The sequence below is a fragment of the Eriocheir sinensis genome, chromosome 2, assembly GCF_024679095.1.
Source record: "Eriocheir sinensis breed Jianghai 21 chromosome 2, ASM2467909v1, whole genome shotgun sequence".
NCBI lineage: Eukaryota > Metazoa > Arthropoda > Malacostraca > Decapoda > Varunidae > Eriocheir > Eriocheir sinensis.
The window spans coordinates 31,892,090-31,911,711 of NC_066510.1; the positions used below are offsets into that span (position 1 = coordinate 31,892,090).

General features: G+C 45.9%; 1 pseudogene; it reads left to right on the forward strand.

The window, feature by feature from the left end:
• Positions 1-1,588: 1,588 nt before the first annotated feature.
• LOC127002986 (A disintegrin and metalloproteinase with thrombospondin motifs adt-1-like) overlaps positions 1,589-19,622 on the forward strand; it is a 36,390-nt pseudogene continuing 18,356 nt past the window's right edge.

Below are 19,622 nucleotides of genomic sequence, written 5' to 3' on the forward strand. Positions count from 1 at the left end.
TGGAGGTCGAGGGTGAATGGGGGAGACGGGGAGAGGGGAAGGGAAGTATTTATAATCGCCTACATAACCCTTCTAGTAATGGTACCAGCAGCTGGGGGCGAAGAACCCTGTTACAGCCTGCTTATAATATATACTGAGAAGGGGGGGGAAGGGAAGGAAGGGAAGGAAGGGAAAGAGAGAAGAGGAGGAGAGGAAGGAAAGGATAGGGAGGGAAGGTGATGGGTTATTTAGCTTTTATATTATTTTTTTTAAACACTTGTAAGGGAGGTACGAAGGGGGACGAAAGGGCAAGGAGGAAAGGAGAGAGAGAGAGGGAGAGAAAAGGAGGGAAGGAGTGAAGGTAATGGATTAAAATTGAAATAAAGGCATATGAATCGCGTTTCTTTTCCCACTTTTTCATAGCATACACATTTTTTCAACAATTATTTAACCGCGGTGTATACTGAGAGAGGGAAGGAAAGGGAGGAAGGGAAGGTGAGAAAGAGGAAGGAGGGACTGAAGGAGAAAGGGGTGTAAATTAAGTAAAACAAATGCAAGTCAATCATCCACTTCTTTATATACAACATGAATTTTACACTCTATAAAACGCAAAAATTAGAAGGAACATATTTGCAAGGGGGAGAGGTGGGAGGAGGAGGGATTAGAAGTGAAATAAAAACAAGTCAATCACATTTTCATATACTTATTTCTATACAACACGAATTTTACACTTCACAAAACGCAAAAATTAGAAGCACGGAACATATTTGCAAGGGGGAGAGGTGGGAGGAGGAGGGATTAGAAGTGAAATAAAAACAAGTCAATCACATTTTCATATACTTATTTCTATACAACACGAATTTTACACTTTACAAAACGCAAAAATTAGAAGTAAGGAACATATTTGCAAGGGGAAGAGGTGGGAGGAGGAGAGATTAAAAGTGAAACAAAAACAAGTCAAACACATGTTCATATTCTGATTTCTATACAACATGAATTTTACACTTCATAAAACGCAATTAGAAGCAAGGAACATATTTGCAAGGAGAAGAGGTGGGAGGAGGAGGAGGAGAGATTAAAAGTGAAACAAAAACAAGTCAAACACATGTTCATATTCTGATTTCTATACAACATGAATTTTACACTTCATAAAACGCAATTAGAAGCACGGAACATATTTGCAAGTCGAAGAGGTGTGAGCAGGAGGAGGAGGGATTAGAAGTGAAATAAAAACAAGTCAATCACATTTTCATATACTTATTTCTATACAACACGAATTTTACACTTCACAAAACGCAAAAAAAATAGAAGTGAGGAAAATTCTTACCATGCGAAGAGGAGGGAGGAGGAGGGAGAGGAGGTTTTAGAAAAGAAACAAATATACATGCAAGTCGCACTCCTTACCCAACTTTCCCTACCTTTTCTTTGTCGATATGAATGCAAAACTTCACAGAACAACATTATGGGAAAGGAAAGTACTTGCAATGCGCCAATTCTATGTTACATGCCATGCGAAAGCGCCGCTCGGTTCATTCACCTCCAGTTTCGTTCAGTGGCCGTATGGAAGCGTTCTGGGGGCATGGGGGTCCGGGAGGAGGAGGAGGAGGAGGAGGAGAAGAGCTAGAGGACGGGGTGAGGTCATGGATGTTAGGAAAGTAGTATTAGAAGAGAACACAGCCTCAGTTTAGCAGAAGAGCCGGTGGAGGAAGGACGCGGAGTGAGGTGCTGTCATCGGCTAGTGAGATTATAAGGTGAGTGGTCAACCTCTTTCTGGCGCGCACACACACACACACACACACACACACACACACACACACACACATTGCAAGTAGTTTAGTTTAGTGTGTTTTAAAGAATGTTTTAGAGAGGTCATGTGGATTTTTATTAGAAATTTATGATACTATAGTTTGGTTTTAGATGAAATTTGAATGTTTTTTGTTTATTTGTCTTTACTTTATGTTTGGGTCGGGAAAAGATGATTAGATAAAACTTAAGAGGAAGTTTATAATGACGTTTTTTTTACTATTTCTTTCCGTATTTCTGTATTATATTTAAGTATCCTATTAGTTAAGAAAATGTGTTAACCCAAACGCAAGAGGAAATATATAGTAATACATTAATACCTTGATTTTTTTTTCTCTCGCTAGGGTGAACAGACGATATTTGCATAGGCTATATATTATTATCTGGATGTTCCCAAATATAACTTTTTTGTTTACTATTTTTTTCTTCGGCGGCAGACTAGCGTGTTTGCGTGCCACCTAAACTTTTTGCAGAACCAGGAAATGAGAATCGGTTAATGCGAGTCCCAAAGGTGGTTGATTTAACTATTTTTTTTTTCGTTTTGTTGTTTTTTCAATAGCCTAAAGCAGGTACTGTTGACCATCCATCTATCTCATGTCACGAATAGATTTAAGCAGGAAAAGATAGCAATCAACAACAACAACAACAACAACAACAACAACAACAACAACAACAACAACAACAATTACTACTTCTACTACCACCACTACATCAGTAATAAGATGAATCGATAAACATAAATATTTGATGATAATAATTAGGTATGCAACTTGTCAGTCTGTCATACGGGCGCGGAAGCAACACACACACACACACACACACACACACACACAGAGCTTTCGTACCCACCCATCTTTCACCTCAGCACCAAGTATTAGTTTCCAGGCAAAAGGGCGGGTGTTAAAGTATACAGATGTCTTAACAGAGGGTTGGGTGTGAAGGTATACAAATGTCTTAACAGCACCGCGCCCCGATGACAAAGAGAGAGAGAGTGGCTTTTAGCGTGCACAGGAGCGGGGTTTCGTGTGGGTTGGTATCCTCAGACGCGTCCACCACTCACATCAACTATTTCCTAGGGCCATAAAGGGGACCAGTCGGGTTCTAATGAGTGATATCCTTGGTTCACGGTACAGAGGAAGGGTTGAACTACCAGCAGGGTTAAAAACTCCCCCCTGGAAATGCCCGCAACTCTTATGAGAAAGTCTTGTCAAATACGTGTGCTTTTTGCCTCGAGATGTTTAAGACTATGGCCCTGTATCTCCTGAAGGCGGTTTTCACTCAGTTTTAAGGTGAGATCCGGGTTTAGTAGATGTTTTATGGCTCCTTTTATTAGGGCAGCGTTGAGATAAGACTCTGGAAGCATCTTTATGATACTAATGGAGCGCCGTAGCCAGGACTTACAATACGGGAGAGAGGGCGGGCTATCGTATGGGTAGGCTAGGTATTTCTTCCTTAGAGGGCTGATAATATTCTATCGTTGACTTTACGTTTTATAGCTTTGAAACGTTTACTACTTTACTTTTTTTTTACTTTTTTTATATATGTATATCTCTTTCTGCGTATCTTTCTACTGGAGCAACATATTCAAGCACTCATATGCGCTCATAAGGGAAACATGTCTAAAGGGGCTAATAAGTTCTTTTTCTGATGGGGGGTGAGTTCAGCTCCCCGCCCCTTTCCCCTCCTTGCTACGGGCTTGCACTAACGGTGGTGGTTTCCGAGAGGTCAAAGGGACTCCCAGAGGTCAGGTGTGGAGACACATGCATATGAGACGCAGACACAGGGAAAGGTGATTTGAACATGCACGTATTTTCATCACCATATCAAAGTTGTTTATGTGCAGGTGATTTGAGCATGCATAGATTTTCATCACCATATCTAAGTTGTTTACGTGCTTGGCTTGAACCTAAGAAACGCAGTATAACAAATAAGAATATACATAGGAATACTCATTACATGTCTTTTTATGGTAGATTATTCAGTATAAGCATGTGCAAAAAGAAGAAAAGGTAGAGAGAAGGAAAATGTGCAAGAACCGTGAATGAAATACTACTCGCTATGTCTTCAAGAGGGTAATTAACACACAATTAAAGGAAGAAAAAAAAAGAGTAGAAAAAAGATTATATTAGGCTATCTAGTGTTCCGATGAGGCCTTGGAAGTGATAATTAATGTCATCAGTAAGTTGTCTTATATTTCTATTAAATTTCCAAGCATATTTCCAAGAGCTAAGTACCTAATGAATAGATAAACGCTACATAAATAGGAAATATATAGCCATCACGTGTCGCATTCGTCATTATAACCGTCACCGTCCAGCTAGACCGCAAGCACACAGACTATCGCTATTAGAATTCTGGCCCCGTCACTGGCCGTGTGTGTGTGTGTCTGTATGTGTGTGTGTGTGTGTGTGTGTGTTGTGCTTGTGGTTGTGTATCAAATGTTTATGGGTGTTATTACTCTCTCTCTCTCTCTCTCTCTCTCTCTCTCTCTCTCTCTCTCTCTCTCTCTCTCTCTCTCGTTGACACCGTCGTGGGGAGTGTTCATTTTCAAAGGTAGGGAAGAAGAAGAAGAAGAAGGAGAAGGAGGAGGAGGAGGAGGAATAAGAGAAGGAATATAGGGATGCTGTGGTGTGTGTGTGTGTGTGTGTGTGTTACCAGTGAATAATTTTCGGTCCATAGACGAGGACTGGTATATCTCTGTCTATGATAATGCAGGCTCTTCGTCTCATCAGCTCTCCTCCTCCTACTGATAGTCTTCTACCTCTTAAATTCCGCAGCGATGTTGCCTCTCTTTCTATCTTCTATCGATATTTCCAAGCTGACTGCACTTCTGAACTTGCTAACTGCATGCCTCCCCCCCTCCCGCGGCCCCGCTGCACACGACTTTCTACTCATGCTCATCCCTATAGTGTCCAAACCTCTTATGCAAGAGTTAACCAGCATCTTCACTCTTTCATCCCTCACGCTGGTAAACTCTGGAACAATCTTCCTTTATCTGTATTTCCTCCTGCCTACGACTTGAACTCTTTCAAAAGGAGGGTATCAGGACACCTCTCCTCCCGAAATTGACGTTTCTTTCGGCCACCTCTTTTGATTCTTTTTTGGGAGCAGCGAGTAGCGGGCTTTTTTTTATTATTGTTTTTTTTTGTGCCCTTGAGCTGTCTCCTTTGTTGTAAAAAAAAGCAGTAAGTGTATCCTACATGGCGCATTAAAAAAAATATATATATTATGAAGATGACCCGATGGTGATGTTGATGAATAGTTGTCAGAGAAAGCAAGATCAGACGACGCAGGGGTTTCTTAATCCAACCATTACTTTAAGATTAACTTCACCCCCCTTATTATGCTTTTTACGGGTACATCACAGCCCTTTAAAGGCCGTCAACGTCGAAGGATTTCCCCCTCTCTCTCTCTCTCTCTTGCAAATGATTTTAAACGATTTCACGCGGAGAATGACTAAGTTATCCCTTATATTTTTGAAAGAAAATAAAAATACGGGAGAGAATGAAGTATTATATGGTAGACTATTTTTTTTCTTCCTACGTATTGGTGGATAGCCCCTCCCCATGTTATTTTTTTATATTGGCCTAAATATGCCCCTAGAAGTGCTCATTCCCCCCTACCCCCAAATCTTGGACCTAGGATGCCCTTTAGTCACCCTCCAAAAAAAGAATCTACCAGCATTACGGACTTGAAATATGTTTTCTGGGGCGCTGATATGACCCACTAATTTCAGTCAAATAGACGTCCTTGGAGATGGGTCATGTAGGGTTCTGTGGGGTTGGGGAGGGGTCATGTGGGGTTGTGGGGGCTACATGGGGGTTTGAGGGGGTTATGTGGGAGTTAGGAAGAGGTCATGTGGGGTTGTGGGGGGCGGGGAGGAGGTAATGTGGAGTTGAGAGAGAGAGAGAGAGAGAGAGAGAGAGAGAGAGAGAGAGAGAGAGAGAGAGAGTTGAACTAATTGAAAGCGCATTTACCAGATTAAAAAAAAGAACCCAATCTGTAAACTAATTAATAAGAAAACCAAGTAAAACTTAATACGAAACTTCTCCTCCTCCTCCTCTTCCTCTTCCTCCTCCTCCGCCTCCTCTTCTTTCTTCTCCATCAACTTGGGCTCAAAAACTCTCCTCTCCTCCTGTAAGAGCTTGAGTATTAGGGAAGAGAGAGAGAGAGAGAGAGAGAGAGAGAGAGAGAGAGAGAGAGAGAGAGAGAGAGAGAGAGAGAAAGCTTCAATTAAAAGTTTGTTGAGCCTTGCATCAGCGACTAACTCCCCCCCTCCCCCCCTCTCCCCCGTGCGTCCATCTCTCCTCCTCCTCTTCTTCCTCTTCCTTCCTTCCTTCCTTCCTTCCTTCCCTTCTTTCCCTTCCTCCCCTTCTTTTTCCGGCTTCCGTTTTAATTTTCTCTTTTTTTTCTCTCCTCCGTGTGTCCTCCTCCTCCTCTACCTCTTCTTCCTTCCTTTCTTCCCTCCTCCTCTTCCTTATTCTTCTTTCGAGTTCAGTTTTATTTTTCGTTTTCTGTTTTTCTGTTTTTTTATTGTTCTTCTTCTTCTTCTTCTTCTTCTTCTTCTTCTTCTTCTTCTTCTTCTTCTTCTTCTTCTTCTTCTTCTTGTCCTCCTCCTCCTCCTCCTTTTCCTCTTCATCTGCCTTCCTTCTTTCCTTCCTTTTTCCTTTTCTTGTTCTACCTCCTCTTCTCTCCTCTTCCCACCTTTCTCCTTTCCTCTCTCCCTCCTTTCCTCCTCCTCCTCCTCCTCCTCCTCCTCCTCCTCAGTCTCTCATCCTCCTCATGAACGGTTTACAAGGATAAGGAGAGTGGACACCGGCGGGGGAAGGAGGAAGGGATGAAGGTATAAGCCAGTAGTCCAACACACCTGTATCATTAGCGGGAGGGAATTGAACTTAATCACATTGCTCACCCGGTTGGAAATACACGCAGGTAACCTTGAATTCTAAGTCGGTGTTATCAGATGGTTTCGCCTCCTACATCAACTAGTTCCAATGGCGAAAAAGGAGAGTAATCAAGTTCTAAAGAGTGTTTCTATAGGTTCATGGTGCAGAAGAAGGGTCAAGCTACCACCAGGGTCATAAAACCACCCCTGGAAATGCACAGAACTCCTATATACGAAATCGGTTTCATCAACTAGGTTCCAATGGCATAAAAGGAGAGTAATCGGGTTCTAATGAGTGTTTCTACAGGTTCATGGTACAGAAGAAGGGTCAAGCTACCACCAGGGTCATAAAACTACCCCTGGAAATGCACAGAAATCCTATATACGAAAGCCTTGTCAAATATGTGAGCTTGAGCCTCCTTCCTAGCCCACTTCCCTCCTAACCTCCTTATCTATCTACCTATGCTTACAATGGGGTAGTTGCTGCACACACACACACACACACACACACACACACACACACACATACACACACTTTTCCTCCGTCCCGCTCCGCATTAGCATCCCGATTACAGTCTTCTAACGCACCGCACTTGCTTGTTATTCTAGCGGCGAGGACGAGGAGGCGAGAGACGAGGTGTTGGTCTGTACCTCGGGGCTCTTCCTCACTCTTTGACTTACGCACAGACAGACAGACAGACAGACGGGGAGATGGGCATACTTATAGACAGCCAGGTAGACAGGTAGGGAGACAAAATGATGGGTAGATAGATAGAAAGCAGATGAGAAGACAGACAGATAGACAGGAGAGTGACGGACAAGGACATACTTACATACACACATACATATAGACAGACAGACAGACATAACAGACAGACAGGCAGATAGGCAATTACAACCCCCCCTCCCCCCCCACACACACACATACACGCACAAACACGCCCACACACCACACCTACGACAACACCTTAACACAGGCAATATCAGTAATGCTAACAACCCTCTCAAGGGCCGCCATTCCGCGAACCAGACGATAAGTAAAGGTCATTCGCGGAGTTGGCAACAGGTGGCGTGAGAGAGAGAGAGAGAGAGAGAGAGAGAGAGATGCCATAACAACCTCACTTCTGACACTATCACCACAGCAACTATCACCACCATCACCACCACCATCACCACCACCACCCTCCTCTCTCTAGCTCAGATCAAAGAGGGGACGCTTTGTTGTTATGGGAAGGGAAGGGAAGGGAGGGGACGGCGTAAGTATTAAATATATATAATACATGTACGATATAATACAAGGTTAAACGGTGTGATTGTTAACGTAAAGGCAGAAAGGAGGGAAGGGGGAATGATAGAGGGGATAAAGGGTTATGAATACGATACTAAGAGAGTGATAAGAGAGATGAGAATGTACAGAGGTGTGTGTGTGTGTGTGTGTGTGTGTGTGTGTGTGTGTGTGTGAAGTTGATGATGCTGGGATGCTGCTGCTGCTGATGGTGATAATGATGCTGGGATGCTGTGTATGATTTCCTGTTTTTTTAGTTTTTGTTTTTTTATCTTTTTCTGCTTCTTGTTGATTAGAGAAAAATTCCTTTGTTGACTTCCACTGTTAATTCCTCCCTTTCTTCCTCTTCATTACACACACACACACGCACACACACACACACACACACACACACACACACACGGGGGAGGTGAACTGTCTTGGTAGTAGTTTTGCCTCTGGGGGATGGTTTTCCCTTTGCTCTCTCTCTCTCTCTCTCTCTCTAAAATATCAAATTACAGCACAAACCTACGAACATTCATTTGTTTTTTTGCATTTCTTTGTTTTTTCGGGTCTTTGTATAATTCTATAATGCTGGGATCACTTTTCTTTTGTATTAGGTTGAGTTGTCATCTAGGATCATTAAACTCTTCCGAACAACTCTTATGTATCTTTCCTATAAACCCATGTACCGATTCAGCAATATCTACCCTCTCCAATACCCTTCTATGCAGTTTACAATCCTCTATAACCGTCATTACTCTCGCGAAAGTGGTATTCAGCGTTACCCCTCGTTGGGCTTGTCGGGCAGTTTCCTTTCATGCACTTTTTAGCCATGCACTAGAGAGATCCACTGGCGTCTTATCAACCAGTCATTGCCGAGCTGCATGTGTGAAGTGAAACCCATATTGTTTTGAACGTCTCGGCGCCTCAGTTCGTCTGTTTGAAAATCCTCTCGTACTAGAAGTTGCTGGGGTAATCGTGGACTGTTTTGTGATGCCGGTGATAGTTTCACACGACTTCTGCACCATGAACAGGGAAAACACTCATGGAAGAACGGTCAATGTTCTCCGATACGTTTAAGAATAGGGACCTCAAGGCTACCCGACGTGCCTGGCTGAAGGGACATTGACACACGCTATTATGGGCTGTGATCGGGTGCTGCTGTTGCTGCTTCAAGGCGCGGACAGACACGTAATCATTCGTGTTTCTCTGTTAGTGGTTCCCTGCGACGCCACAATGCAAGTCCCGGCAGGCAGACACGCAGGTTGGTAGAGAGGAAGGAAGGGAGAGAGGTAGGTAGGTAGGGAGGGAGGGAGAGAAGCAAACATGTGTACGAGCAGACATTAACGATTCATATACTCTCAGTGATTCATAGCACACACACACACACACACACACACACACAGTCAGGGGGAAAACACTCCATTAAAAGGTTTTCAATTTGTGTCGATCAATGAATATGGGAACGAAGTGTGTGTGTGTGTGTGTGTGTGTGTGTGTGTGTGTGTGTGTGTGTGTGATTGGAAAGGCGATTCAATTATAGAACATTTTTTTTTCATTTCCGCGTCCGCCAGAGGTAAAAAGATGTATGGAAGTTGATAAAAATATCTATCAGTATCCAATCGCATACTTCTCCTTAGGCCAAATTTACTTTTTTATGTACATTTCTATGCATAGGGAGAGACAGCCCACTAAATTAAGTAAACTAACTAATTAACTAAACCTACTAACCATTTCAGACCCGATGTGGCAGAGTTTTTCGGGAATATCTTCAAGGCTATTTGTCGGACAGTTATGACATTCTAAGACGATGTTTACAACACCCGCCGTAATTTATGGTGTTATTGGAGTTAGTCAAATTTATATACTTTAGGAGTTTACTGTTATGATTTTAAGTTGTAGTCAGTTAGAACCCAAACACCTGAGAAAAGGTTCGGATAAGTCGACTTACCCCCCCCCCTCCCCTACATCAGTTCCCTCCTTCCCCCACCAAACAAGCTCCCCCCATCCCCCTCGAACTCCCATCCTTCTATCACCTGTCCTCTCTCTCTCTCTCTCTCTCTCTCTCTCTCTCTCTCTCTCTCTCTCTCTCTCTCTCTCTCTCTCTCTCTCTCTCTAAGAATGTCATAACTGTCCGACTAATAGCCTTGAAGATATTCCCGAAAAACGATGCCACAGCGGGTCTGAAATGGTTAGTATACCTCACCTCTCTTCCACACAGGTGCCCGGACAGGTAACGAGGCGCCTTTAGCTCACGACGCGCGGCAGGTGAGGCGCCAGCAGTCACCGGGTGGAAAGGCACTCGAGGAATGACCAGTCGGCGAGGGAGTGGGTGGGGGCGGCGGCGAGGGTGGGGGAGTGAATCGACGGCGGCGGTGGTGGTGGTGGTGGTGATGGTGGTGATGATGATGATGATGATGCTACCTGGTTGTCTCGCTATGCATCCTCCGCAGGTGAGTGTGTGGGTGGGGGAGGGGGTTGTGTGTGTGTATGTGTGTGTGTCTGTGTCTGTCTCTCCGTCTATCTCTCTATCTATCTGTCTATCTCTCTTTTATCCCATTTTCTATAACAGCATCTCAATCACCCACTTCCCCATTCCCACAGGAGGGGGTGGAGGGGGAGGAGAGCGAGGGACAGGACCAGACCCGGATGGAGTACTCGAGCGCAAGGGTGGAGGTGAGTCTGAAGGGTGACCACGCCCACTCCGACTCCTACGGTCACGCCCACACCCGGGATGAGGCGGATAAGAGTCTGCTGAAGGTGACCATGAATAGAAGGTGAGTAGGGAGTGTTATTGTTGTTATTTTGTTGATGGTGAGTGAGTGGAGAGGAGGAGGAGGAGGAGGAGGAGGAGGAAGAGAAGGAGGAGGAGGAAGAGGAGGAGGAGGAAGAGATGGTGGTGATGGTTGGTGGTGATGAAAAAGAAGGAGGAGGAGGAGGAGGAAGAGGAGGAGGAGTAGAAGGAGAAGGAAAAGGAGAACAAAAAGGAGAAGGAATCATATTTAGTTGAAGGAAGAGAGGAAGGAAGAGGAGATTAAGAAGGGAAAGGCAAAAAAAAAAGGAGGAGGAGGAAGAAGAGGAGGAGACAAAGGAGGAAGAAGAGGAATTATAATAATAGAAGAAGAAGGGAAAAGAAAAAAAAAAGAAAAAAGATGACGGTTACCAGAGCAACATCACCCCCCCCTTCTCCTCCCCTCCCCTTCTCCCCTTTCCCCCCACCCATGTTTTCCCTTTTTTTCTCTGAGGTGTGTTACAAAGGTCTCACACACACACACACACACACACACACACACACACACACACACACACACACACACACACACACACACACACACACACGGTTGAATTGCCGTTCTCTCTCTCTCTCTCTCTCTCTCTCTCTCTCTCTCTCTCTCTCTCTCTCTCTCATCACACTCCATTGAAATAATCTCTCCTCGATCCTTCTACTCTCCTTCCTTCTCCTCCTCCTCCTCCTCCTTCTCCTCCTCCTCCTTCTCTTCGTTCTCTTTCTCTCTCTTAGGCCTCCTTTTGATTGTTCTCCTCTCCTCCTCCTCGACAACCTCACCCTTCCATCATTCCTTCCACAGGCTCTTCAAGTTCACCCTCACGCCGTCCTCCTGGCTGGTGTCACCCCGCGCTACCCTGAGTCGCGTGGGCTACTTCAGTCAGCGGGAGTACCAACACATGCCCTTGGCGCCCCGACCCTGCCTCTATCAGGCCAAACCAGACCCCGACAGCGAAGACGGACCAAGCGGAACTGTGTCTTTGTGTCACAGAGATGGACCGGTGGGTGGTGCTGTGTTGCGAGGGAGAGAGAGAGAGAGAGAGAGAGAGAGAGAGAGAGAGAGAGAGAGAGAGAGAGAGAGAGAGAGAGAGAGAGAGAGAGAGAGAGAGAGAGGGGGGGGGGGGGGGCTAGAGAGAGAGAGAGAGTGTGCTGGGTGTAGTTTTATAGTAATAAGTGTTGTGTGTATGGGATTAGGGTGTTTGTCTGTCTGTTAACTCGGTAGCAGCGGGGATCATGTTTCTTAATGGTCCCTCCAAGCGAGAAAAATGAGAAAAAATCACCCCTCACACAAACCATTTCATAATATATATCAAAGCATTTGTGACCAGATTATGTATCATCTATTTTGGGGGGTTTGAATCATGGTACAAATTTGGCCCGTCGCTGCTACACGGTAAAGCCACAAATTTGGCCCGTCGCTGCTACACGGTGAAGCCACAAATTTGGCCCGTCGCTGCTACACGGTGAAGCCACAAATTTGGCCCGTCGCTGCTACACGGTGAAGCCACAAATTTGGCCTGTCGCTGCTACACGGTGAAGCCACAAATTTGGCCCGTCGCTGGTACACGGTGAAGCCACAAATTTGGCCCGTCGCTGGTACACGGTGAAGCCACAAATTTGGCCCGTCGCTGCTACACGGTGAAGCCACAAATTTAGCCCGTCGCTGCTACACGGTGAAGCCACAAATTTGGCCCGTCGCTGCTACACGGTGAAGCCACAAATTTGGCCTGTCGCTGCTACACGGTGAAGCCACAAATTTGGCCCGTCGCTGGTACACGGTGAAGCCACAAATTTGGCCCGTCGCTGGTACACGGTAAAGCCACAAATTTGGCCCGTCGCTGCTACACGGTGAAGCCACAAATTTGGCCCGTCGCTGCTACACGGTGAAGCCACAAATTTGGCCCGTCGCTGCTACACGGTGAAGCCACAAATTTGGCCCGTCGCTGCTACACGGTGAAGCCACAAATTTGGCCCGTCGCTGCTACACGGTGAAGCCACAAATTTGGCCCGTCGCTGCTACCGGGTTAAGGGATGGGACAGTGAGTGTTGATGTGTGCCGTCATGGGTGTATTGTGCAAAGGTATCGGATGTCTGTCTGTCTGTGTTGTTGTTCAGGGCATCCACTCCACGTCACCTTCCATCCTCCTCCTTCACACCCACGCTTACCGCTTCATTCTATTTCAGTCTCCCTCATTCACTGTTATTTTTAGTCCCCGCTCTCCCACCTTCCTACGTTTTCTTTCCTCTTTTTGTGTATGTGAGTGTTTTCTTCTCTAGCGTCTCTCTCTCTCTCTCTCTCTCTCTCTCTCTCTCTCTCTCTCTCTCCTCCTGCTCGTTTTTGGACCTCCTGTTTCACCTCGACATCATCTTCCTCCTCTTCTTCTTCCTCCTCCTCCTCCTCCTCCTTTTTTTCTTCCTCTGTTTTCATCTTTCTTTCACGGTCGCGGAGAACAATGATGACCCTTGAGAGAGAGAGAGAGAGAGAGAGAGAGAGAGAGTGGGTGGGTGTGTATTGACCGCCAGATTCTTTTGAGGTATACATTCGAACTCGAGCGAGAGAGAGAGAGAGAGAGAGAGAGAGAGAGAGAGAGAGAGAGAGAGAGAGACTCTCTCTCGATATATATCTATTTATCTATCTTTCAATCCCCCTTTGTGTGTGTATGTATATATGTGTGTGTGTGTGTATGTGTGTGTGTGTGTGTGTGTGTGTGTGTGTGTGTGTGTGTGTGTATTTCTCTTTCCTCTTGTCTTTCCTACTTTCTTCTCTCCCCCCCTTTTTTTGTTCTGCCTGTTGCGTCGGTAGGCTTTCTTGAGGGGCCTTATGGACTGCCCCAGCCCGTTAGTGGCGCAGGCAAATTATATTTATAGTGGCTGCCGTGGTGTATGACTCTTGCTTGGCCCATGCTAACCCTCGGTGCTCCTCTTAACCGAAGTCGCTGAAGTTAAGGTTGACTGAAGATCCTAACAGCATGTGGGTGATCTTCAGACACTCGGCCTCCCCAAAACTAGTCTCCCTCTATATAGTTCCTCCACTCTTCCCCCGCTAAGACACCCACCTCTAAACTAACTACTTCTCTCTCCCTTCAGCGAGTGCTTCTGATGATCGAGAAGGAGATGGCTGAGCTCCTTCCTCGCCCGAAGTTGTCGCCGATGTCCCCGCCAGCCGAAAAGCGAAGCGAGAGAGGCTACACACACGTGGTAAAGCGACACCCCCTGCCCGGCGTGCTGGACCAAGACTGTCTGAGTAAGCTGGAGAGTGTGTGAGGTTTTGAAGTATTGGTTTGTGTATGAGATGGAGGGAGAGAGAGAGGTAGTAGAGAGGAAGAAAGAGAGGTAGTGTTAGGTTCAGAGGGTGAAAGAAAAAGGTAGAGAGGGGTATAGAAGTAGATATTTCGATAGATTGAGTGATATATAGGTAGATAGGCATAGAAAGAGTGAAGGAGAGAGGATGTTAGATTCGGAATGAGATAGATACATAGATCGACAGACAGATAGATTAAAAGATAGATAGATTGGATCATAGACAGTTCAGTAAAAAGATTGGAAGATAGATAGATAAATAGATAGATGAATAGATGGATAGATAATGAGAGAGTTATTTTTAGAGTGTGGCAGGTATATATAGATAGTTCGATGGCTTGATTGGTCTCGCAGCATACCTAGGCTCCTTATACCTGCCCGAGTTCACCTGGCCGCCGCTAATGAGAGCTTTCCCCAGGTTACGACAGCTGCGCCCGCTCTCCCTTCCCTCTACCCGACGACGTGCCCGACATTAGCCAAGTCATGATCGACCCAACCGTAAGCATGTGTGGGGTTGTCTGTCTGTCTGTCTATCGGTTGGTCGGTCCCTCTGCCTGTCTGTCTGTCTGTCTGCCTGTCTGTGTGTCTGTCTGTCTGTCTGTGTGTCTGTCTGTCTGTCTGTCGGTCGGTCGGTCCCTCTGTCTCTCTGTCTGCCTGTCTGTCTTTCTGTCTGTCTGTCTGTCTGTCTGTCTGTTTCTATCTCTATATCTTCTCCATTTCCCCATCTTACAGCCAAACAGACAGACAGACAGATAGATAGATAGATAAACAGATATAGATAAAGAGAGAGAGAGAGAGAGAGAGAGAGTAAACACAATTAGTCGAGTCATCCTTTTTCCAGATTGAGGATGTAAAGCGAAACGGTGTAGGCGGCGGCGCTAAAGACTCCCCCTTGACAGTCGAACTCGGCCTCTTCCTCGACCAAGCGCTCCTGGACACCTTCACCGGCTTCCTGGCCCCCGAGCAGGAACTTATCGACCTCGTCCTCGGCCTCGTCAACAATGTGAGTGTGTGTGTATGTTTGTGTGTGTGGGGAGGGGGAGGGAGTTCGGTTGGGGTGGATTGGGCTGGTTTCTTGTTACTTTGTTCTCTCTCTCTCTCTCTCTCTCTCTCTCCAATACAACATCAATGTGGAGGATTAATCAACATATCCTCACAATGTGTGAGATTGAAAGGGCCGAAAAACGCTTCCAGGAACAACAAACCGCCACACTGAAAGCGAGCGAAAGGTGGTTGTGTGTATTGGTTCTCTCTCTCTCTCTCTCTCTCTCTCTCTCTCTCTCTCTCTCTCTCTCTCTCTCTCTCTCTCTCTCTCTCTCTCTCTCTCTCTCTCTCTCTCTCTCTCTCTCTCTCTCTCTCTTTCTTTCTTTCTTCATCTTTCTCTCTCTGTCTATTTGTCGTAGGTGGAAGCGATATACATTGGTCCTACACTTCAGTAAACATCTTGCCCACCTTATCTTAGTCTATCTATCTATCTATCTATCTCTCTATTCATCTATCATATTTACTAGCGTTAAACATTCATTCATTCTACATTGTAATAAACTTCCTGCTTCTCTCTCATTCTCCCTTTTTCCCAGGTTTAAAAACGTGAAGCTTAACATTCATTCTTTACTTCAACAAACTTCCTGCTCGTCCTTTCTTACTCTCCTTTATTTTCCCTTACTCTCCCTCTCTCCTAGGTGAAAACGTTAATCCTTCATTCTTCACTGTAACAAGTATCTGCTCACCCTTTCTTACTCTCCTTTATTATTCCTTGCTCTCCCTCTCTCTCTTAGGTTAAAACGTTGATCATTCATTCTTCACTGCAACAAGTATCCTGCTCACCATCCCTTACCCTCCCTCACTGTCCCTCCCTCAGGTACAAGCCCTCTACAGCCATCCAACACTAGGCAGACAGGTGGACTTCACAATCACGCACATGAGACTCCTGACGAAGCAACCCGCGGACCTGCCGACCCACAAAGGGAACCGCGTGGGGCTTCTCAAGTCCTTCTGCGCCTACAACCAGAAGAACAACGACCCCGATGACGCAAGCCCGAACCATTGGGATATCGGGGTCTACTTGTCGGGGTATGTGTGTGTGTGTGTGTGTGTGTGTGTGTGTGTGTGTGTGTGTTTTCTTTCTCTCCGTTTCTCTTTGTGCAATCAGTCACTAACGCTGAAAATACACACACACACACACACACACACACACACACACACACACACACACACACACACACACTTTGCACATTCTTACATTCCAGTTATCATTTTTTTCCTCTTTATTATGACTATGTTCTTTCCTTCTTTCCCTCTTTTTCCTTGTTTTCCTTCTCCAGTCTTAAAAACACTCGTTAACCCACTCTCCTTCATTTTAACAACCCCATTTCTTCACACATCTCTCTCTCTCTCTCTCTCTCTCTCTCTCTCTCTCTCTCTCTCTCTCTCTCTCTCTCTCTCTCTCTCTCTCTCTCTCTCTCTCTCTCTCTCTCTCTCTCTCTCTCTCTCTCTCTCTCTCTCTCTCTCTCTCTCTCTCTCTTACTTTTTCCTTTCGTTTAACTCTAAGACCTTCCCTTTCCCTTCATCTCTCACCCCCTTCCTTCCTCTTTCTCCCTCTTTCTCACCTCCTTTATCAGCTCAACCCCTTACCTTACCTTACCTTACCTTACCTGCCCTTTCCCCCCTGCATTCCCTTCCTCCTTCTTTCTCATCCTTTCAACCCTCTTTACAAGCTCAACTCTTTCAAATGATCCACCCCTGACCTTACCTTACCTTACCTTACCTAACCTTCCCTAACCTTTTCTCCCCTTACCCTTTCTTCCCCCTTCCTTACCTTTCTGCCCTCTTTACAGGCTCAACTTTTACGTGAAGAGCGCCAACGGGGGGGAGGAGGGCGTCACCATGGGCCTGGCGTACACGGGCGGGGTGTGTGAGGCCGCCCTGTCCTGTGTGATCAACGAGCTGGGCGCCGTCAACTACAGGGGCCATCCATACCCCTCAGCCGGCGCCCTGAGCTCCTATGTCCTGGCTCACGAACATGGCCCTAGGTGAGGGGTGATGGTGGTGGTGGTGGTGATGATGAGGGGGAGGGGGAGTCAAGAGTGGGTGCGTGTTTGTGGGTGGGTGTGTTTCTGTTTGGTGTGTGTAAGTGTTGTGGTTCCAGTTGTTTGGTTTGTGTTTGTGTGTTTGTGATTGTTGTGTTTCTGTAATAGATGAGACGGCAACACTGCCGTCTCATCTATCTCTAAGGCTGAACTCTTCTCTCAAACTTTTTCTAAAAACTCCACTCTGGACGATTCTGGGCATATTCCTCCTACTCATCCCCCCTCTGACTCCTTTATGCCTGTTATAAAGATTCTTCAAAATGATGTTTTCTATGCCCTCTCTGGCCTCAATCCTCAGAAGGCTTATGGACCTGATGGAGTGCCTCCTATTGTCCTTAAAAACTGTGCCTCCGTGCTGTCACCCTGCCTGGTCAAACTCTTTCGCCTCTGCCTGTCAACATCTACCTTTCCTTCTTGCTGGAAGTATGCCTTCACACAGCCTGTACCTAAGAAGGGTGACCGCTCCAATCCCTCAAACTACCGTCCTATTGCTTTACTTTCTTGTTCATCTAAAGCTTTTGAATCAATCTTAACCGTAAGATTCAAAAGCACCTTTCCACTTCTGACCTTCTATCTGATCGCCAGTATGGGTTCCGCAAGGGGCGTTCTACTGGTGATCTCCTAGCCTTCTTAACTGACTCTTGGTCATCCTCTCTTAGCCGTTTCGGTGAAACTTTTGCTATTGCGCTGGACATATCAAAAGCTTTTGATAGGGTCTGGCACAAATCTTTGCTTTCTAAACTACCCTCCTACGGTTTCTATCCTTCTCTGTACCTTTATCTCCAGTTTCCTTTCTGACCGTTCTATTTCTGCCGTGGTAGACGGTCACTGTTCTTCCCTAAATCTATTAACAGTGGTGTCCCACAGGGTTCTGTCCTATCTCCCACTCTTTTCTGTTGTTCATTGATGATCTTCTTCCAAAACGAACTGTCCTATCCATTCCTACGCCGATGATTCCACTCTGCATTATTCAACTTCTTTTAATAGAAGACCCACCCTTCAGGAACTTAACGACTCAAGGCTGGAGGCTGCAGAACGCTTAGCCTCAGACCTTACTATTATTTCCGATTGGGGCAAGAAGAACCTGGTGTCCTTCAACGCCTCAAAACACAGTTTCTCCACCTATCCACTCGACACAATCTTCCAAACAACTATCCCTATTCTTTGACAACACCCAGCTATCACCTTCCTCAACACTAAACATCCTCGGTCTATCCTTAACTCAAAATCTCAACTGGAAACTTCATATCTCATCTCTTACTAAATCAGCTTCCTCGAGGCTGGGCGTTCTGTACCGTCTCCGCCAGTTCTTCTCCCCTGCACAGTTGCTGTCCATATACAGGGGCCTTGTCCGCCCTCGTATGGAGTATGCATCTCATGTGGGGGGCTCCACCACACAGCTCTTCTGGACAGAGTGGAGGCAAAGGCTCTTCGTCTCATCAGCTCTCCTCCTCATACTGATAGTCTTCTACCTCTTAAATTCCGCCGCAATGTTGCCTCTCTTTCTATCTTCTATCGATATTTCCACGCTGACTGCTCTTCTGAACTTGCTAACTGCATGCCTCCCCCCCTCCCGCGGCCCTGCTGCACTCGACTTTCTACTCATGCTCATCCCTATACTGTCCAAACCCCTTATGCAAGAGTTAACCAGCATCTTCACTCTTTCATCCCTCACGCTGGTAAACTCTGGAACAATCTTCCTTCATCTGTATTTCCTCCTGCCTACGACTTGAACTCTTTCAAGAGGAGGGTATCAGGACACCTCTCCTCCCGAAACTGACTTATCTTTCGGCCACCTCTTTGGATTCTTTTAGGAGCAGCGAGTAGCAGGCTTTTTTATTAATGTTTACTTTTTTGTGCCCTTGAGCTGTCTCCTTTGCTGTAAAAAAAAAAAAAAAAAAAAAAAGTCTGTTTTTTTGTCTTTGTCTGATGTGGTAGGTGTTATTTTTTCTTGCCATCAGATGTTTATTTTATTTAACGTGATGTTTGTGTCTGTGTCGTGACGTTTGTGTAATGTTCCTTTGGTGTTCCGTATAACTTTGACCCATAAAACCAACCACCACTACCTCAGCTAACCTCACACACCACCTTCTTCGCCCCCTCCTTCCCTCCTCCAGCTTGGGTCTTCGCCACGACGGGGTGAGCAACGCGTGCAACACCAGCGGCTTCATCATGGCAGCGGGGCGAGGGCTGAGGGGCGCCACTACCTGGTCCTCGTGCGCTAAAGACATGATCCTGCAGCAACAGTAAGTGGGTGAAGGGAGGGAGGGACTTAGCCAATAGGACTCGTATGCTCAAACGTATCAGCCAAGGTAAAGGGAGGTAAGTTTCTTCTACCATAGTATTAGGACCTCACCTCACCTCGCCTATTTAACCCGGTAGCAGCGACGGGCCAAATTTGTGCCTTTACCGTGTAGCAGCGACGGGCCACATTTTTGCCTTGATATCAACCCCCCAAAATAGATGATGCATAAACTGATCACAAATGCGTTGATATATATTATGAAATGGTTT